This window comes from Procambarus clarkii, chromosome 2 (assembly GCF_040958095.1).
Source record: "Procambarus clarkii isolate CNS0578487 chromosome 2, FALCON_Pclarkii_2.0, whole genome shotgun sequence".
Lineage (NCBI taxonomy): Eukaryota > Metazoa > Arthropoda > Malacostraca > Decapoda > Cambaridae > Procambarus > Procambarus clarkii.
The window spans coordinates 50,684,590-50,707,962 of NC_091151.1; the positions used below are offsets into that span (position 1 = coordinate 50,684,590).

The 23,373-nt window shown below is 39.1% G+C and overlaps 1 pseudogene; it reads right to left on the minus strand.

Annotated features, from left to right (window-relative positions):
• Positions 1-1,245: 1,245 nt before the first annotated feature.
• Positions 1,246-17,929, minus strand: LOC123762340 (NPC intracellular cholesterol transporter 2 homolog a-like; annotated as a pseudogene).
• Positions 17,930-23,373: the final 5,444 nt, after the last annotated feature.

The window sequence follows — 23,373 nt, forward strand, 5'->3', positions numbered from 1 at the left end:
ATAAACATACATGTTATATACACTTATAATCTTAAGGCATGCCTGAAATACTTCATAAGCCTTAGAGTATTTGTTGGATATTTATTACTATAGTGTCTGGTATGCCGGGTCTGTCCCCAAAAGCCCAACATGAAGTTTTGTTCTTCCCATTAGGAAACCAGATTAGTCCGGGTATCTGACCTGGGGATTTTTGTCCTCATTGGCCTGACAAGTTGTGTTGATAAGATTGTCGAGTATACTTGACTTGAGTGGTTATTATTGCACAATTATTGCTTCTCCCTCTCATAATTTGTATGTTGCAAAAAAAAAAAAAATTACTGTGACATTACTAGGTTTTGAGGTTTACATTTTACATATTTATAATGCTTTTTCTGTGATTAATTTGGTTGTAACCATTCTATTTGAGCTAGCACAAGCTTGATACTTCCTAGTTATAATATTTTATCTCATTTGTAATCTTTTGGCACTTTGCCACCCTTCCTTCCATCACATCCAGGACATTTGCTTTTTTCTGCCTGTTTAGGCAGAAAATCCAGCTGAATTTTGAACTGAAGCAATGTCTTGGCATTTACAGCTTTTGTGTGAAGGCAGTTCCATAGATATATACCTACCTACCTTTAGTAGCTTCCGGGGGATCAACGGCTCTGACCCAGTCTCCGACCAGGCCTCTTTGTTGGTCAACCAGACTGTTGGATGCAGCTGCTTGCAGCCTGACATAAATCACAACCCAATAGGTATTTCTATGGATTCAGATTAGGATGCTATGGGTGAAAAAGCATCCAGTTGTCTGTCCTACATTGTGGTTTTTCAAGTTTGAAGTTATTGGTCCTTTTGTGTATTATGTTTGACCTTTTTAAAGAAGTGGTGTGGATCAAGATCTGTTCAGCATTTTAAAAGTTTCAACGAGATCAGTACTATCAGGTCTGGTTTGCAGGGTCGTTTTGTCTTTTGGCCCTCTAACATCCCTATTACGAGTTATTGTCTTGCTTCAGAGATGACTCGCTTGTGTTGTACTTTCTCCAAAGCAGGTATGTCCCTCTGATGATGTCTGCATGCCTGAATACAGCAGTCCAAACTGGGGGCACACCCGAGATTTTTACGGTTGAATAACAATCTACTTTTCCTTGAAATCAAAGGTTCATTTGACCATTCCTGGGGTTTGTTGGCATTTTTTTACTGCAGCTTCCACTTGTACTGTACATTGCTATTGTTAAAACAGAACAAGTAAAGGGTCAAAAGAATAAAATTTTAGAAGCTTTATTTCGTGCTCTGTTCAACAGATTTCATGCTGTTCAGTGGATCAACTACACAGTTATAGACATCTGAAACTACACTTTACCCATATTACCTCAGGTGACACTAAATTATCTTGCAATTCGAGATTGTACAGCAAGAATATGGCAGTAACATACCAAACCCATACAGTACTTCATTAAAAAGTATTAATAGTATTGGGAATATGAAGCTATACTGAAAAATATTGCAGTAGTTGCTATAATCTATACCATATTTGAAATGAAATTACACGGTAGTCATAATACAAATGCAAAATGGCTTTCATTGCATAAAATACATGCAATTATAAATAACCACAAGGATAGTAACAAATAAATAAAGCATTGTTCCACAAAGGGATGGCTAACTAGCCACTCATTGACTAAACATGTGAAATTTCTACCTCAATTTTTTTAAGTGATGCAATTGCTAGTAGTCAATATTTTTCAGTTAAAAGCTGATATTACAAAATATCTCTAGGAGAATCCATAAATTTAATGTTTATCAGAGGAAATGGGAGAACAACACAGCAGGAGTCATACTTGTAAGTACTGTACAGTACATATAACCTTTTATTTGTAATACAAAGTGTGTACATATAAAGTTCGTCATCCTAATTGAGCATAAACCATCAAAAAAGTGATTCATTAATTACAATTTTTTTGTGGGCAGGTCTCTTACAAATTAGAAATAAATTTTAAGCTTTGTGTCATGATTATGCATTTGCATTTACAATAAATTTTACTTATATTTCACATTAAAAATTAAGATGTTCATAGCCTTCAATATTTAAAAAAAAATTAACATTTGTGATGTTTTAGCACATGTCTTTCTTTTACAGTAATAGTTGCTTAAAATGTATGATTTAAAAAAGTTTTTATATCGCTATCTATTGAATATGCACAGGGAACAGGAGGCACACGACATTGTTGTTGTTCTCGTCCCGTAGCTCCCACTTCACACTCAGAGACAGCTGTTGAGAAACGGTATACAATATTAATAATTATTAAAGTCCTAGACGAAGCTAAAGCAAGCTTCAATATTTAAAATTAACTAAATGCAACACTGCAAGTTACATTTGTTACCCGATACTTTCAGTGTGTGAAATTAGTTACAAGATGAAACTAGAAAACTGTACCACAGACAATTCAGTTCTCTTGTGTTATTGTACCACCTTCTCTTAGCAATATGATTTACCAAAAATGACTTACAGTAGATCTGTAAGTCAAAAAAAGTTACAAATAAACTAGTTTGTGAAATTTACCACACAGTACATCTTTTTCTAGCGGTCCTTTAATGCTCGTTTTATTCTCACTGCACTTTGTTAGTGTATTCCCTTCCACATTCACATTAATAATTACCAGGTATTTCCACACCTTTGTTACCGACATACTTATTTTATGTCAAAGTTAACCAGCCCCATCTTGTTGGAATACTTCATATTATGTTTCACAAATTCACTTTGTTACATTTATTTAAAAAAATTACACATGTTCTTTAGTTTTTAATAAACAATTTATACTGTATAATATCAGTGCCTATACCTTCTGCACCCAGAAATTGATTACAGTATTTTAAATAGTACTGTATTTGCAAATAAAAAGTAAAATAAGTAAAGAATAAGAAAATACAATTAGATGAAAATTAATTTATGCCATGAACCAATTTAAATTTCAGAGTGCCCCTCCAGAATCCTAATTTTGTTGGAAATTTGAATTCTGGAGGGCAAGTCTGCTAGGCGGATTTGATCCTTTTTTTTTTTTTTTTTTAGCAATCTGTTATAGGGAGGTCTGCATTTGGGAAGAGGCACTAATCAGTGTACTGTATGCACACACTTTGTAATTTTGGTAAAAGTCATCATACTTACAGATGGATAAGAATTCAAAACTGGGAGTGTCGCTGTGTAGGTACTTTTTTGATTTGCTTGAAGTGGACATGTCAGTCCAGACTGAATGCAGGCATTTTCGGGATTTATGGGGAAGGGTATAGGAATAACTTTACCCAAAATGCCTGTCACCTTAGCATTCAGCGTCTGCACTTGAGTACCTGTGGATAGACACGTTTCTAAGTCATGCGTTACTCAAAGTTGGTGTGTAAACCACAACTAACTATTTCGAACCAACAATAACATATCTAAGTATTGGGTATCAAAGACTCAAATATTTGGTATATCAATATATATCAAAGAGTATATATCGAGTATCAGAACTACATATCCTAAGCATATTCTCCCTCCCCAAACCCCTGGAATACAAAGCATTGGTCTTACTTGGTGTGAAGGGCAGAGACATGCTGGCATCCTGGCCTTTTGTGAATATGCAGTTTCGACCCGGGTTATTACAACCAGTTATGAAGACATTTTGAAAATCAATTGTGGCCAGACTACCTGAAAAAGCAAGATATTATATTAATACATTTATTACTGTAAGATAACTACTTAGGTAATTACACACTTAAGAGGCATGAGTTATGAGGAAAGGCTGCATGAAATGCACCTCACGACACTGGAAGATATAGAAGTAAGGGGGAGACATGATCACAACCAACAAAATTGTCAGAGGAATTGACATCATTAATATTAATTATTAATTAAGAAATGATGTGAACTGTCCGAGAGAAAGTGGAGATGGGCAGAGTTACGGCATCCACTTCACAACGGGACTCTGGGCCGTCGCCCGTTCTATAATCGTTGCCAACACACACATGTACACCCTATAGCTGATGCATACATTTGTGTACGTAAGTAAACACAGGAATAATCATGTTTAGTTTCTATATGTACACGAGTGCGTGTACAGCACTTGTGTATATATCGCGGGTGTACGAAAAAGGGGAATAAAGTCTGTTAGTGGTAGACGGTGAAAGGGTAGAGAAAGAAAGGGTAGTGGCGACCGTGGCCAGCCTTACAGTATCCCCGGGGCCAAGTCTGGTCCTCAACTTTTTCCTTATATAAGCCTGCCTCACCACGGCCCAACCCCCGCGCCTGTGCCAGGTAAGTCCACTACGGGCTCACTATAGCCCGTGCTACTTGGAACTTTTGGTTCCCAGTAGCTGAATCTATAACACGGCCCAAGCACTCTACTCTCCCAGCTTAACGAACTAGAGGGTTCAGTTCCTGAACCTATTATGTGCCTCTGTAATCCTTTACACCACCGCCCACGAGATGGGTATGGGGTGCATAATAAGGAAATTGAATCTACCACTCTCTTATCTTACATGTGCATTATTCGCCAAGATTCACCCATTTTCCTCTCAATACATCAGCAGGCACACAAGTTTAACGCGTATAAATTTACGCTGATTATTTATAATACCTTAAAAATTAAGCACTATAATTTGAATCTACCTTCATAAATTTGTGTAATTCTTCACGTGCAGATATATGGGTTACTATTCAGCCGATATAGGTGGGAAAGAGGATAGGTTGACTAGTTTGGCAGTTACCAAGGAGGATGTTATTAAACAAATAGTGACACTCAAGCCAAACAAATCCCAGGGCCGGTTGAGGTGCTTGCCAGGGTGCATAAAGAATGCAAAGAGGAGCTTTGCGAACCGTTGTCTATCATTTAATAAATCATTGGAGCCAGGCAGGTCAGTGCCAGAGTCGTGGAAGGTTACTATGTGGTACCAATTTTCAAGAACGGAGATCACTTGCGTCAAACGATCGGCCAATTAGTTTAACGTATATTTTGAGAAGTTACTTGAATCGATAATTTGCAAATACCAATCGTCATCTCTAAAAACAAATTAATAAATGATTCACAACATGGATTTACAAATGGCCGTTCATGTTTAACAAACTTGCTATCATTTTATTCCAGTATAGTTACGGCAGTTGATAGAGGTAAGGTTTGTAATGATGTGTACCTTGACTTTAGCAAAGCTTTTCATACAGTGCCACATGAAAGACTGATTAAAAAGATAAGAGGCTCACGTTATTGGGGGTACCATATTAAGTTGGATTAGGGCATGGCTATACCAAAGGAAACATCATATAGTATCAATGGGGTAGTGAGTGGGAAAATGTAAGTGAGGTGCCTCAAGGCTGTCCTGGGACCTTTGTTATTCATAACATATAAAAGATATGGCGTGAGATGTAGTAACGGTGTTGGGAAAGTGGCGGACAAAGGAACATGTAAGGTGCCTTTCCAATGACTTATTGTTTACTCAGCAAGCACGCGGAAGTGCTGACTGCGAGGCCAGGCATTAAGAAACTCTTATATAATTTGCTTAGTCACCTTATACACAAATAGTCTGCGGTGTTGAGAAGATCCGTTAAAACTAATGGTTGCCATATATGCATTGGTCTTTAATGTAACAATGTCAAATTGCAACAGACCATCGGGATAAGTTAACACGTTGACGAGTGTAGTCAAGAGCTCATCCTTGACTACCCTCTGCTCCCTAAGGCATAGTGACATGCTTGTGTCTGAAGCTAGACGGATATAATGACAATGATGAAGTAAGTTTGTCTCTTGTGGGCATCTGATCAATCAGGCTGTGATTCATACGTTAGGATGCAAGCCTGGTTGACCAGCCCAGCAACAGGAGACCTGATCGGAGACCGGGCCGCGGAGACGTTGAGCCCTGAAATCATCGCAAAATATGGGTTCCGTCCCATGTTGGTCTCTGAATCCATGACAGAACTGATGAGTTGGCCAAAACTCTCGCTCATTAAAAAAAGAGGGAATCTATTACCATCTAGGATTGTCTTTAATCGGCCTGGGGGCAGTTGCTGTTCCGGGAACAGCAACGAACTCTAGTAGACTTGAGGCAAAGTGAAATTCACACTAGTTGCTTCATTTATCATTCTATTATGCAGGAAGAACCGCACGTCTATGGATCATCCAATAAGTTAGGTAGACTTAAATGTTAGGATTAGGCTCGGCTTAGGCTTATAGGTTCGGCTACTAGTACCTCTGGGAATTTGCATCATCCGCTGATGTAATTTGACTAAATGTAAACTGTCACCAGAACTATTGACATAATTTGCCTCATTATATAATGGAATGTGAAAAAATAGCGGAATTCATAGATAACACTATCAATGGTGTCCAGGAAATGTGTAAGTGCTTCATAATGATCTACCAGAATCTTTGACAAGTATCCAAAATTTGCTTACTGCACATGACTGTCAAGCTGCCGCCCAAATGAGTGGGTGTGGAGAAAGATTAGTAACAGACTCATCATAGATGTAAACGCCTGGTACATATTGTTGTGGGCCTCTTCTTGAATCCCTTGTGATATAAAGACTATTTATGTCATGAAATGGATATTTAAATAGACATTTACAGCCTCGTGTTCAGACGAGGCTGTAACATTTGAAGAAGACTTATGACGGTATGACACGCATTTGACATGCTTATCTAATCCTTTTATAATCATATGATGTGAAAATTCTGGTAAGCCGTCCCATCTGTTTAACACGTGATTATTAAAAAAAATTAAATTGAGATTCATGTGGCAAGTATATCTTTAGAAAGGTTGTACATATGTTCTTAATCTGTATTATAATATAACTAAATATTTACTATACACGAGCTCATATTTACATGGTTATATAAACAGATTATCATTAATATAAGTTTACAATTGACGACATTGCATTATTTGGTTAATAACTATATTTGAAATGTTTATATAATTATCTAATAATAGATCATATCATTGCTTAACTATACAAAGAGATGCGTGTGTGTGTGTGTGTGTAATTACCTAAGTGTAATTACCTAAGTGTAGTTACAGGATGAGAGCTACGCTCGTGGTGTCCCGTCTTCCCAGCACTCTTTGTCATATAACGCTTTGAAACTACTGACGGTCTTGGCCTCCACCACCTTCTCACTTAACTTGTTCCAACCGTCTACCACTATTTGCGAAGGTGAATTTTCTTATATTTCTTCGGCATCTGTGTTTAGCTAGTTTAAATCTATGGCCTCTATGGCTATGGTGTGTGTGTGTGTGTGTGTGTGTGTGTGTGTGTGTGTGTGTGTGTGTGTGTGTGTGTGTGTGTGTGTGTGTGTGTGTGTGTGTGTGTGTGTGTGTGACTAGTGTAGTTGGTCGAATAGAGAGGTTTGGACACTTTCTTGCAGTTTCTATACGGCGAGTTGAGTTACTCGGCCTTGTCACGACTATCTATTGAAACACACATTACGCCAGCCCAAAATATGTAATGTGTGCAGAGTTTGGTAATGGCCATATTGTCATGTCAAGGCTTCCACGTCATGCAGTTGAAACCATCAGTTAGTATTATGAAATATCTCCCAGTGTTTTGTTAATGCATGAAACGTCCATTATATGGTTTGTATCAAATGATTAAAGTGAATTACGTTTATAAAACAATTTCCATTGCATGCGTCACACATGGGTGTGATAAGAGAAAGCAGCACTGCCAGATGACTACCGGCACTTGGGGCCAAGATATGACTTGCACGTTGCTCAATATGCACACTGTCCAAAATCAAAATAATGACCATTCAATTTCTGCTGGGATCCTTGTATCATAGTCAAGCATCCGCGCCATGCCAAAAAAACTTGCCCATAACTTTAATACTGATTACGTGCAAATATTTCAATATTATTAATCTAGTAACGAGGGAAGAATGTAAGTTTTAGTTTATCTTTAACAACGTGATAATTCATTTACAATACAAACCCAGCATGTATGTATCGGTTTGGTGTTGGGCTGAAGGCTAAAGTATAACCTCTAGAGGGTTAGATTCAATATATAACTTATTTAAGAATATTCTAAACAAAGCACAGGAACGTAGTATACCATACAAATTGAATAGATCGTATACTAATGACCCAAAGTGGATAACAAAGAATTTGAAGAACCTTATAGGTAAAAAGAGAGCTTGGTACAAAAGGATTAAAAATGGGGAGGTCACTTTAGAACAGGAATTCGTACAACTGGTTAGAAATGTTAAAAAAGAGATAAGGAAAGCAAAAAGAAACTATGAAGTTCGCATAGCAGGGCAAGCAAAGACAAATCCTAAAGGGTTTTTTCAGTTATATCGTACTAAGACTAGGGAAAGGATAGGTCCATTAAAAACTGAGACAGGTCAAATAACAGATAGTGATGAAGAGATGAGTAGTATTTTTAATAAATATTTTGTATCTGTATTTACTAAAGAGGAACTTAACAATATGCCTTCAGCCGAACAAGTCTATGTGGGTGGGGACGAGGACTGGTTGACGAGTTTAGCAGTTACCAGGGAGGATGTTCTTAAACAAATAGTAAAACTCAAACCAAACAAATCCCCAGGGCCGGATGAAGTGTTTGCTAGGGTGCTTAAAGAATGCAAAGAGGAGCTTTGTGACCCACTGTCAACCATATTTAATAAATCAATAGAGTCAGGCAGAGTGCCAGAGTTTTGGAAAGTTGCTAATGTGATACCAGTTTTTAAGAAAGGAGATAGATCACTTGCGTCTAACTATCGACCAATTAGCCTAACGTCTATTGTGGGAAAGTTACTCGAATCTATAATAGCAAATAAAATTCGTCTTCATCTTGAAAAACATAAATTAATAATTGAGTCGCAACATGGTTTTATAAATGGCCGTTCATGTTTAACAAATTTGTTATCTTTTTATTCTAGCATTGTTGAGGCAGTTGATAGTGGTAAGGATTGCGATGTTGTATACCTTGACTTTAGCAAAGCTTTTGATACAGTGCCACATGAAAGACTGATTAAAAAAATAGAGTCTCATGGTATTGGGGGTGCTATATTAAGCTGGATTAGGGCATGGCTATACCAAAGGAAACAGAGAGTTAGTATAAATGGAATCAAGTCAGAGTGGGAAAATGTTGTAAGTGGAGTGCCTCAAGGCTCTGTCCTGGGACCTCTGTTGTTTATAATATATATAAATGATTTAGATTCAGGTTTGAGTAGCAACATTTGCAAATTTGCCGATGATACGAAAATCGGTAGGGAAATTAATTCGGAGGAGGACTCACTATCACTTCAAGTTGATCTAGATAAGGTTTTGAAATGGTCAAAGGATTGGCAGATGCAGTTTAATGCTGATAAATGTAAAGTTCTGAGGTTAGGTAATGATGATAGAGTTACAAGATACGGGCTAGATGGTGTTGTGATTGCGAAGTCGGATTGCGAAAGGGATCTGGGAGTTATGATTAGTAAGAATTTAAAACAAAAGGATCAATGCATAAATGTTCGTAATAAGGCAAATCGGACACTTGGATTTATTAATCGCAGCGTTAGTAACAAGACACCTGGTGTGGTTCTCAAGCTATATCTTGCTCTAGTTAGGCCACATTTAGATTATGCAGTTCAGTTTTGGTCGCCATATTATAGAATGGATATAAATTCACTTGAACGTGTCCAGCGTAGGATGACTAAGTTAATTCCCCAAATTAGAAATCTTTCATATGAAGAAAGATTAACAAAGCTTAAGTTGCATTCACTGGAAAGGCGAAGAGTTAGGGGTGACATGATAGAGGTTTACAAGTGGATGAATGGACATAACCGGGGGGATATTAATAGGGTATTAAAAGTATCAACACAGGACAGAACACGAAACAATGGATATAAATTGGATAAGTTTAGATTTAGGAAAGACTTGGGTAAATACTGGTTCAGTAACAGGGTTGTTGATTTGTGGAACCAATTGCCGCGTAACATTGTGGAGGTGGGGTCCCTCGATTGTTTCAAGCACGGGTTGGACAAGTATATGAGTGGGATTGGGTGGTTATAGAATAGGAGCTGCCTCGTATGGGCCAATAGGCCTTCTGCAGTTACCTTTGTTCTTATGTTCTTATGTTCTTATGTTATACTTTACTACTGAACTAAATTCAGCGTGAAGATCAGACCACACTTTGGGTGGATATAAATAGGAGCTGCCTCGTATGGGCCAATAGGCCTTCTGCAGTTACCTTTATTATGTTAAGATGAAGAGAAATGACTATTTTTTTTAAATTCAGCTTGTAGTGTATATCTACCGAAAGCGGGATACACCTATTCGTGTATATACTCCCTGAAATACATTGGTTTAGTCCAGAACTAAAGTTTCACCTTTGTTTATACATCTTTAAATATATTTACAAGTTTGGTAGTCTTTTACCTGCCTTATGACGCAAAACAGTGCCTGTCACTGCCAACCAATCTTCTAGTGTCAAGCTCAGCTTACACCACCTCTTGCAAAACCTGAGCGACAGCTCGAGAGGCAAGTCTGTGACTGTGAAAGCCGTGTGTGGGGGCGAGTGTGTTGGTACCAGGTAAAAACTTGCCCTCTAAGATTGCAAGGCAGCAACTCCACTGTTTGAAGGTCAAGGGCAGGTTTAGAACAGTTCCGGCTCATATCTCATAATTTGTATGTTAAACTTTTTCTTTCATACAATACTGGCGAAATATCTGACCTTTCTAATGCGAAATATCTGCATTAGAAAGGTCTGAAGCTCAAAACAACCCGTTAGATAAATAAATCAGTAAGCCGCGCTGCCAGCACACCACGAAGCATACCCGTTTGATGCTCGCAGGAAACCGGTATGCAGCAAATTTTTAAAGCAAGTCCCTTCCTAAGCCATGTGATATTTTTTGTTACGGTTAAGACAATGGAAAATAAACATACAAAACATCCCACGTCACTGTTTCATTCTGGGGTGAACCTGACACAAATGAGAATGCAAATTCCTTTGTAGTCATTTGGTTAAGTGCATTAGATCTGGCCAGTTAAGAGGAAGGGTAAGCGCACGAATACAGCCTCGTCCATTTTAATGGGAATCCTGAAAAGTCACGTAAAGGCGTCCTGTCACTGACAGGGTGTTACACTATCATTATATCACTATAAACGGGTAGTACTAATTACTACCCGTATTAAGATTGTTTTCCAGGGACATTACTCTAGAATGTGCGCCTTGTGTTGCACTCACCTTGTGCGAGTTACCTGGGCGTTGGACAAGTATTTATGACATATGTAGGCGAGGAGTCACAATAACGTGGCTAAAGTATGCTGATCAGACCACACACTAGAAGGTGAAGGGACGACGACGTTTCGGTCCGTCCTGGACCACTCTATTGTCGAATGGGTAATCGACTATATTGATTGGTAATTATGACATCAGAGCCCCTCTTTGTAGGTCGAAGGTTGTATGCCAAGGTCTACGTGGGCCAACCTTAACCTTAGCCAACATGTTCTACAGTGGTCACGCTCACCACGTTGGTATTTATATCCTAGGAGGCCAACCAACAAGTTTTTGCCCACACGGCGTTTATCACGCTTAAAAAAAATAAACAAAAACTCTTAACGATAGGCCTATCACTAAACTTTTAGTACACTACAAACAACTCTGTTTTACCTGTACCTCGCCTTTCCCGTACAAAAACTACACTATCACCTACTATGCAGCTACCAGCGTAGCCTCGTATTCCGGCTGGTGTTAAAGGGGCGTCAGTTCGAAAAAAATCGATAAAATGGGGTGGCGAGATGTTCCCCGCAGGGTGTAAGAGGCCCATACTATTTCCGATGAAAAATAATCTTCCATGCAGATGGGATATCGCTGGCTCACTGGTCGTCTGGTATAGCCAGACGTCAATAATATGTTCAAATTAATAATAATTTGTTCATCAAATGAACAAATCCGCAAGGGCTGTGATGAGGGTTCGAACTTACACCCGGGATGATCCCAAACGCTGCCTTAGTCTACTAGTTCGAACCCTCATCACGGCCCTTGTGGATTTGTTCATTTGATGCACCACGCTATTGTGATTTCTGTCTGTGTCGACAGCTTATATCGTCAAGGCATCAACGATTCCTCATGTTCAACAAAGATTTGTTCCTTGTATGAGCTCTTAAAACCATCAGATTTTATGGCTGTAGACTGATTTCAGTGTCGAGGATTTAACGACTCATAACATTTTCCAATACATACGATTTCTTTGTTATTTAAACACTATCATAAAAGTTTACCCGGCAGCAACCACAGTCATAAAGCTTAAGTGCACAAAAAAATACTCCAGGATAACAAAAGGTCAGGAAAATATGAATCATACAAGTCCAACAAGTTTCCTGTCTCCAGAAACGGTACACGTCCTAGCAAAAAAAAGGAAATAAAAAATAGTGAAAAGAATGATCAAAGTTAACAATATTTTTGCTTCTGGAGTATTACGCAGTAAGCACCAAGCGGACCTAATGTGGGGTGGTTGCCGGACCTCGTGGGTGCACCTGGTGCCTCTTGCCTACCGTTTGCTTGCTTGCTTCTGCTCGCCTTCCATTTCCTGCATGCTTATGTCGTTTTAAAGCCCTTTAGCGTCTACATTCTTATTACTCACTGAGAGTGCAATGAACAACTCTGCAAGGATTAGCAACGGACATGAATAATGTGCGACTCAGTCAAGGGTGAATAACGCGATCATGAAGGACTGAGGATGGACCAAGGAGTTTCCGTTGATATACAATGAGTTCGTCCGTCCTCTTGTTCACATCCTCCCTCCCTCCCCCCCCAACACGCCATGCACCAAATAACTGCGCCACTAATGACTGCCAGAACACACACTGCCACCCAACATCAACTTTCACCAAACATGGAATGTCACCAGACGCCGACTGATGCTAAACGGGGAATGTCACCAAAGATCAACCCAACAAAATAAGCAACAGTGGCAGCAGCATCAATGACAGCTTATTTTTGACAATACCAGTCATATTTTAGTCTCGTAATGAGCGTAATATGTGCATGATCGCGTTCACAAATAACAGCGATATCTTGCAACAGAAAACTTGTATTGTAGCCCCGAGCTGCGTGGCAACCGCCTCCTAAGCTAGAATCACTTTACTTGCAAGTCCGACGCTGAATTTGTAATTCGTCAGGTCACCACAGCATAAAAAATGTTCCGAACAAAATGGGACCGCGAATTGGCATCAATGACTGCTTTAGACGAATGATTCAGACGGAGTTTTATTATTCCAGATAAATACATTCCTCCGACTTATTATCTGTTTAATCCTTTGTGCTCTTGCCTACTGGCAAGATTAACACAAGCACATCATCCAAGTAAAGATAATGTCAATCTGAAGGCTTTGCCCTATTAAGAAACTTCGTCTTACTAAGGTATGCCTTGCCTTCCTTGGCATGATACGACCCAATAAATACATCACAACTCTCACTCCGTCCCTAGTTACAGCCCCGCTCCTGTGCCAGGTAAGTCCACTACGGGCTCACCATAGCCCGTGCTACTAGGAACTTGTTCAGAGTAGCTGAATCTATGACAACAACAGGTCACAAGGAAGTCACCTTCCTTACCTACCCTGGGGTGATGTTTGCAGCGGTGCTTGGTACTGTGCCAAGGGTGTACACGTTGACCCTGTACATGTTGGCCTTGACTCTACACTGTTTATCGCCAATAGGAACATCAATAATCCAAACAAATTGCTATATTCATCATAAAACACACACTGAAAGAAGTAATGTGGTGGAGGCTGACGCCATACACAGTTTCAAATGTAGATATGATAAGAGCCCAGTAGGCTCAGGAATCTGTACACCAGTTGATTGACAGTCGAGAGGCGGGACCAAAGAGCCAAAGCTCAACCCCTGCAAGCACAATTAGGCGAGTACTGAGCATTAGCTTTCCCAAAAACCTATCTAGTGAATAGAACTAGAAGCATAAATATTACATCCGGATAGCAAACAAAGTATATTCGACTACATAAAAGGGAATTACACGAAAGCTAGAGAATATCTTAAATGTGCAGGAGGAGGAGGAACTCCAAACAATTAAGGAAGTCAAATGAGATGCACATATGGTGAAAATAAGACAACCAATAAGGAATAAAATAACAGTTTAAGGAAATACAGCAACTCACTGTTCAGTAGATAATGCTAAGAAGCAAAACAAAACAAGAGCGAGTGGAAAATAGAGAACAAAGGACAGAAGAGAATAAAAATAGATACAACTGAAAATGCAGAAACAACCGTAGATGGTACATAATCATTAAAAGGAAAATTACAGCGAATGACTAAGTCATTCACTTGTTAAAATGAACACGAGAAAATGAGTCACTGAACAAGGAAGAGGCCCTACAAAAAATAATAGGCAATTTGTAAGGAACTAAATGTCAGCTTCCGTGGGTGTATCCACGACTGAGTCGAAATAGTTCCCAGTGAAGAGTAAAATAATTAACCCAAGGAGAGTGACAAATATTGAGGTAACAGTAGCGGAAGCAACGAGGTAACTAGCAACATTAGATGAAATGAAATCTGAATGACTGGACAACGCATCATGGATGTTGCAAGCAGCTGCACAGGCCCTCAGTATACCTGTAGCAATTTCTTTAATAATTCACTAACGAAGGAAGAGTTTCCCAGCAGCTGGAAGATGGCAAATGCAATACCTATATACAAGAAAGGGATATGGAAGAGGAACTTTAGTACAGGCCAGCAACAATAATAAGGATAAGATTAGTACATCTAGATTAGCACATTTAAAAATAATTAGGTATGTAAACAAGTCCCAACACGGTTGTAAGGAAGAGAAATGGTGCTTAATAAGTGTAGTGGAACTTTGATAAATTAAGAAAATATAAGATAGGACTGGGAAGCTTGCCTATTTCTAACCTAAAAATGCTTTTACCAGTTTCGTTTAAAAGACTGCTACACAAACTAGAGAAGCAAGATAACTGGAAGAGAACTGAAGTGGGTGACAGCACCTGGGGGACAGTGAGGAGCTGGAGAAGGTAACAAGCAGAGTCCCACAGGATGAACAACCCAGCGGGTTTTCTTCCTTTTGGGGAGTGTTGTACATGCTGCTATGGCAGTATGTCCACTCAAGATGAGTGGCGCTGCCCAATAAATTCGCCCCTCTGGACAAAATCTAAAAAAAGCAGTCCCTCAAGAACTGGAAAAGGAAACGACAAATTCAGAGATTTGCAACGAGGCTCCTCATAATTACGCGAGAGCGAGTAAAATGTAAAGGACAAAGAACGAGGAACACTGGAAAATGAGAGGGGTAACATGACAGACAATAATTAAGGGAAATGACATGGGAAAAATAGTTAATTATATTACCACTAGAGCGAAAGAGCAGGAGTGGCAGCCTTGAGACTCAAGAGTCAGGTGAAAAAATTATATGATTGACGTAATGGTAGGAAAATGTTATGACGTAAACAGGTTGTAAAGCCAACTTCATTCATAATTTCAAAAATAGACTAAATACAAAAGTTAGGCGGAAGTGATTACATTAATCAGTTACTGGAAAGATGGCATCAATAAGCCGAAGCTCAAGCCTAAATGACAAATAGGAGAGTACAAATAAGAATAAACAATAAAGAGCTGTAGACTACATTCCAGAGTAAAACTATATTTTTGTGTAAGAGAACCAGTAATAACCTGCGAGAACTGGAACAATCTTGTCCCTCGCGGACAGTTCGACCTTGGGTACGGGTTCCTGGGTAGGCCTAACAGGGTTCCTGGGTAGGCCTAACAGGCTGCCTGGCTCTGATAATAGGAAACCATATCTCAAGACGAGATAATTGAGGCAAGTCAATACATGGTTTAGGCTACGCTCCCCCATTGATGATGTGACGACTTTTATTGAATTTTGTAACTAGCTCATCAAGATTGTAACTTGCTTAGCTAAATTGTGGGGTTCAGTCCCTGAGCCCATTATGTGCCTCTAACCCTTTCCAATACCGCCCACAAGATGGGTATGGGGTCCATAATAAATGAACTAAACACTTTTGAAAGCAATACAGGTTACCCACCAAAAATAAAATCAACGTACAGTAGTACTGCATACTAAAGATCTGCATTTTCTCAGCTATAAATTAATATTTCATACTAGAATGTGTTTAATAGTTGGGACTATTAGGTGTTGTTGGTGATAATAGGTATTTGCAGTATGTGGATTCAGAATGGCGAGATTCAAGCAGAGGATGTGAACTAAGCAGTTAAAAGGTACAAATATGTCATCAGTAGAGTCGTGTGTAACAACCCGTCCTCATCAACAAGGACCAAATGCTTGTTAATTCAGCCTGACATGTAAAGTGTTTTCGTTCATAACCAGATAGGGGTTTAACGACCGTGTAAACGAGCATTTGGGATCTGTCTCAAACCAGAAACCACGACCACAAGCAAAATCCTAACAAACATGACAATATGAACAAATCCACATATGAGCAATGTGGGAGCCTCGTGGGGGGGGGGGGGCCAAGTAGCAGTCAAAGTTGTAATTCTTTTACCATGTCGTGGCGCAATCGACTAAGGCGCGTCTGAGATCATCCCGAACGTAGGTTCGAAACCTCATCACGGCCCTTGTGGATTTGTTAATTTGATATATCACGCTACTGTACACTACTTTGTGTGTACTGAACATAATATATTTCGATAATATATTTTAAATGTACATTATAAAACTAACTATTCACACCAATAACAATCACAAGTGTCATTATTAGAAATGCAGTCTTGAAATTTGCACCTAACCCTGTCTTATTTTTAGCGCCGTCACTTGATCCGAGAGAACATGAACGATCCAGGTTCGAACCCTGGACGTGTTCTGAGGACTGATTGAGCACAGTACCGTCATTGTTAAGCTATCTGTGTCACCTATAAACTGGTGACCTAACTAAGCGATTGGTAGATGGTATTATGGAGAACACATAGTAAGGCTTCAGATCAACAGTGGGAGGGAGAGCTCTTGGCCTGCAAACAAAGCCTTACATATAAATACAAAGCTGCCTAGACGCCTTCAACATTACACAAACAAACCTAAACAAAACTATCCAGGGATAGTCTTAGGATTAATAGACTAGAAATTAGGATAGAAACCTAAACAAGACTATCCAGGGAACATAGGATTACGGACTTGCCCGAAACACTACGCGTACTGGTGGCTGTACAAGATTGTAACAAACTCATATATATAAATAAAATATCAGAGGATAGATGGCATCACAGTGTGACTGGCCGCTGTCTGCCTGTCCGTTACTTGCTCTTATTACAGGTCCCGCTCGACCTCATTCTTTTACCGTACAATAAATCACTCGTTAATCACACTTACATAGAATTTTATTTGTGTCTTCGTATTATATTCATGACTTGTGTTGGGTTCTTACAGCATGCGGGACACAACTAATTTTGTGAATTTGGTAGTTTCCTGTGGGAGGACAGGAAGCCTTTGACTTGTGTAAGTTGACCAGACCACACTAGTAAGTGAAGGGACGACGACGTTTCGGTCCGTCCTGGACCATTCTCAAGACAATTGACTTAACAATGATCCAGGACGGACCGAAACGTCGTCGTCTCTTCACCTTCTAGTGTGTGGTCTGGTCAACTTACTTCAGCCACGTTATTATAACTCATCGCTTGCATATTGAGCCATGTAGCGCCCCCTATCCAATGTGGTCACCAATCAGGCTACTGACCAGACTCACCCGTGCTTAACGCGATTACCGTTAGTGATAACCCACTACGCCATTTCACCGTTAGCTGAGAGTTCATTGCTGTCGACAACAAGTCAAAAAAAAATCTTTATAGCTTACCGCAGTCTGTGATTCTAGGTGTGGCATAAGCCAGAGTGCAGGCAGCAGCGAGCACGGTGATGAAGGTCCTCATGGTGCGAGGTGTGTGGAGGAACTGGTGTCCGGGGCTGGTGCTGGAGCTGTAACACCAGCAGCCCCCCCCACCCACGCTAATCATCCACCAGCTGCCAGATGCCTCAACAACCCCATACTACCCCACCTCACATTTACACCACTAATTATATATGTATGTATATATGTATGTATGTATGTATGTATGTATGTATGTATATATATATATATATATATATATATATATATATATATATATATATATATATATATATATATATATATATATATATATATATATATATATATATATATATATATATATATATATGTATCTCATCCAATTACCCGAATATATATATACTCCTTTATTACATAAATCCTCGAACAATACAATTTGCAAAATTTTCAACATGAGAAACTAATTTAACATGTCCTATTAGATCTGGAAATATTTGAACATTAACCAAACAAAGAAATTAGTCTTCTGTTACCCATATATAAGGCATAAAATTCAATGACAAGAGACTTGACAGTCTTGAGAGAAGTGAGGTCGTGAACTCCATGGGCCTGGATACTGTGCAGTTTGGGTGGCAACTATATATGTCTCCTTGTAAGGTATTGGTATGGGGCGGGGGGGGGGGGGTCTTGTATGTCTATACCTACTTGTTGATAAGGTAATATGATGCCGTTACCAGGGGGGGGTAATATGGCCCCCTGGTAACGGCATTCAATGATGTATTTCTATACAGTATATAGAAAGCATTTTACAGTAAAAGAACAATTTCATATTTTCCATTTCTGTATGTAAGGTATTTGAGACCTTCGACAAGCCGGCGTCTTCCTGTCCTCGTCGAGGCCAGTAGGGTTAGTGGCTCTCAGGTAAATCAGGTAAACATAACAATAGTGAATAATCTCAGGTAAATCAGGTACATATGACCGTAGACTAGTTAGTGAATAAGTACTCACGGAACTTTTTTAAGTTTGAGGTGTACTGTAATCAGCAAATTAGTATTGTCCTAAGTTGTTGGGCGTCATTGGGTAGGTCACTGATGATAACGAGATGGTCACTTGTACTGCATTAGGGGACGCTAATGTTTATTGAAATTGTAGTAGCATAGTAGCTTGGTTTGTGGCAGCATGTTGCGGGTGTCTGATGCTGACAAGATCGTCTGGAACAGTACTTTCACTCCTTAATATGGAAATGTGTGGCCACGTCTGTGGTAGAAAATACTAATAATACTTATAATAAAATCCTTAATAATAGACTCCGACGGAAAGGTCGGCGCGGACTATGTCAAGTGCTTGTCGACACAGTAAGTTGATTACCGTGATTAAAATGATTATTATTATCATTCATAATTTATATATATATATATATATATATATATATATATATATATATATATATATATATATATATAAATTATGAATGATAATAATAATTATAGACATGATGAAGAAGGAATATTATTGCATTGATTAGCTTGGTGAGGACCCTTAATCTTGCAGGAAAGAATAAATGGCCTACGACTGAAACATGTTGGACCTCACTTAGGCATTAGTGTATTGTAGTCTCCCACTTATGTATGGAGACCCATTGACGGGGACAAGAAGCCTATTAGGCTTATCCACGTCCCGTTGGGCCAACAACTGACCTTCCCCAGGAATGCAACTGACAACAGTTGCCTTATGCCTCGGTACCTATATACTACTAGGGTGAACAGAGGCATCATGTGCGAGGAAACGCGCCCCAATTTCTCACCTATATTTATCAAATAAAATGTCTGTTTGTCTAAAGTAGGAGGCCAGATGTTTGGGGCTAGCCTAACCCAACTTTCCAACATTAAGCATGAGTAGTATACGCCAGGGCGGGACTTAGGCCCATCTTTTACAAAATATCGGCACCTATAGTCGCCCCCCCTTGCGACTATTGGGGGTGATCTCCCCCCCTTACACACACATGTTCATTGTTTACCCAGAAACGGTGAACGCGAATTCATTTCGGTTTTAGTAAACATTTACTGAGAGAGAGAGAGTGTTAATTAATCTGGTAGTAATGATCAGTAAAGTTATATAACCAAGGCAGCAGTGAACTAATCTATGTAATAGAAGTATTGGGATACTTTTCCGTATAATAAAAAGAGATAGCATTATGAATATCAAATATTATTCAACAACTTTGCCCTACACCTTTGGGGGAGCCGGTCGGCCGAGCGGACAGCACACTGGACTTGTGATCCTGTGGTCCTGGGTTCGATCCCAGGCGCCGGCGAGAAACAATGGGCAGAGTTTCTTTCACCCTATGCCCCTGTTACCTAGCAGTAAAATAGGTACCTGGGTATTAGTCAGCTGTCACGGGCTGCTTCCTGGGGGTGGAGGCCTGGTCGAGGACCCGGCCGCGGGGACACTAAAACCCCGAAATCATCTCAAGATAATCTCAAGATATACACTAGCGAGATCTTTCAACCATAGTACAGAATAGACCAGTTTTGGTCGCCAATATACAGCGAAGGGTGATAAACTCAATGTCCACCATTGAGTGAGTCACCTCTTACAACGACACATTAAATACACTAATATTACATAATCTTGATAGGTCTTGAACGACGAGAAGCAAAAGTATAGGTGATGTGAACGTGGCGATGGAGTTATCCAATCAAAATAAAGTTTGTTGATGGTGACAAGGATGAACTCCAGCTGCCTAATAATGCAGATCAATATTGGATTGCAAATATTGCCTCAGGGTGGGATGGAAGAGCATCACAAGTGAACACTGTGGATAAGAATGAAACAGATGAGTGTAAACAGAACTTGCCTGGCATGGACCTGTAGGCCTAACACAGTGTTCCTGTGTTCTCATGATAAATATAAAAGGATTGTGTTACAGGGTGGAGGCGCGCCCTCCTTGTCGCCTGACCCCATCTTGGTTCTCTATATCCATATCGTTATTTGTCCAGTGATTGTTCTCATGGTAAACAAAATCAGAATTTGCTAAGCAAACTTCACCTCCAAGACGAGAAGGAAATCCTAGAGGTAAGATAAGGTCATTATTAGGAAAAACTGCTAAGCCAGCATGACTATAGCACCAGTGGTTAAGTTCTTAATCCGCACACTGGTTTCTCTATCAGCTATCTCACCCTGCCAGAGTAAAAGAGACAAATGTATGTGTATGTATGTGCGTGTATATATGTATGTATATGTGTGTGTGTATGTATGTGTATAAAGTATATGTGGAAGCTGATCAGAATTTCATTTCACCTTTATAAATGCATATTAATGACACTATGTAAAAGACACATCAAACACTTTATGTAGCATACATAAATCTGTGTATCTATGTATTTACGTACGTAGCTTAGCCTAGCATTTTAAAAGCACTACAATCACCTTCTGTGGTTGATTGTTCAATAAATCCCTGAACTGTATGTTTGACAAATCTCTAACTCTGTCCATGGAGGACAGAAGAAAATGTATATATGCTGATTAGCACTGTAAATGTGTGGCCACGTCTGTGGTAGAAAATAATATTAATAATAATAATAATATTAGCTGTCACGGGCTGCTTCCTGGGGGTGGAGGCCTGGGCGAGGACCGGGCCGCGGGAACACTAAAGCCCCGAAATCATCTCAAGATAACCTCCCCCGTCCTCAACACTGCATGGTCCGCTTCTCGTCTCCTATGCCATGGCAATTTGACGAGTCCCGGCGCTTAATAGTTATAATTTCGACAACTGGTTTAGTGTTCTTGTGCATCTAATACATGCAGTGACCTTGATTTTTTTTGGCTACAAAATTGATGTTAAGCGATACACGCAGAAAACTCAAGACTGGTTTTTTGTATGACCCTGATTTTAATTATAGTGTGTGTAATATTCAATACAAATAATGTAAAATGAATAGCTCCTGTGTGTCTGACAATTATTTACAATGCCTACGACCCTAAGATACGTAAGATAAGGTACTTATCCACGTATCAGATTATAGAATATGCGCTATCAAGATCTTATAGATTTAATTCTAAATCAGACTCTTACATGATAAACTAAGGAAGCCATTTCTAGTGCAAACTTTCACCTGTTAGTGTACTAGGCTACCAGCACCTGGTAGTGTACTAGGCTACCAGCAGCACCTGGTAGTGTACTAGACTACAAGCACCTAGTAGTGTACTAGACTACCAGCACCTGTTAGTGTACTAGGCTACCAGCAGCACCTGGTAGTGTACTAGGCTACCAGCAGCACCTGGTAGTGTACTAGGCTACCAGCACCTGGTAGTTTACTAGGCTACTAGCACCTGTTAGTGTACTAGGCTACCAGCAGCACCTGGTAGTTTACTAGACTACCAGCAGCAGCACCTGGTAGTGTACTACATGGGGCTGACACAAGGCCATCCCGCTCCTCTCACCATGGAGAGATTCACATCATGCAGCTTCTACATCAACTAAAGAATAATAGTTGATGTAGATAATAATATATATATATATATATATATATATATATATATATATATATATATATATATATATATATATATATATATATATATATATATATATATATATATATATTAACTGCAATTACAGTATTCTACAGTGTATGCACGTAACTGTAAAGTTGCTGTGGCCATTGAATGGGTGTGCGGGGCATGATTAGTAACTGTAACTGGCTCACCACAGATGTAAACTATATATATATATAAATATATATATATATATATATATATATATATATATATATATATATATATATATATATATATGTATATATATGTATATATATATAATATATATATAACAATATATATATATATATATATATATATATATATATATATATATATATATATATATATATATATATATATTAAATAGTCTAACATCCTTTATAAAATTCTTACTTGCTTAGCTAAATTAACTTTGTGGTTCCGTTCCTGAGCCAATTCAAGAAACTAAAACTCCAGTATGACAATATACTTTTTACACGGATTTTATGTAACCCATCATCGAAGAATTTCTGAAATTAATTTTTATTTATTTATTTATATACAAGAAGGTACATTGGGTTTGTGAGGATACATAGCATGGTATTTATAATCTTGTAAAGCCACTAGTACGCGCAGCGTTTCGGGCAATTGATAACATATAAGTTCCCACACTATTGACGATCTTCCTTATTCAGAAATGGTGGGAAGCAGCAGCTAAATTGGTCATGCTCCAAAGAGTGCAAATAAGTAAATTATTGATCCCCAAAAATAGGGGCGAGGCAGAGGAACAAGGGGATGTGTTTACATCAGCGAAAAGTAGTTTTAGATTCAGCTACTCAGAACAAAAGTTCCAAGTAGCACGGGCTATGGTGAGCCCGTAGTGGACTTACCTGGCACAGGAGCGGGGCTGTCAGCGAAAAGAGAATCATGGAGACAAATTGAGAATCGCTATCCATGCCACCCTTGTGGAGAAGATGTATAGCATTACTGACACAAGAGGGACGAGGATACACACAGGGAAGCAAATGTCTGGTCAATTCAGGTTGTATTCTCTGGATGTGGCTACAG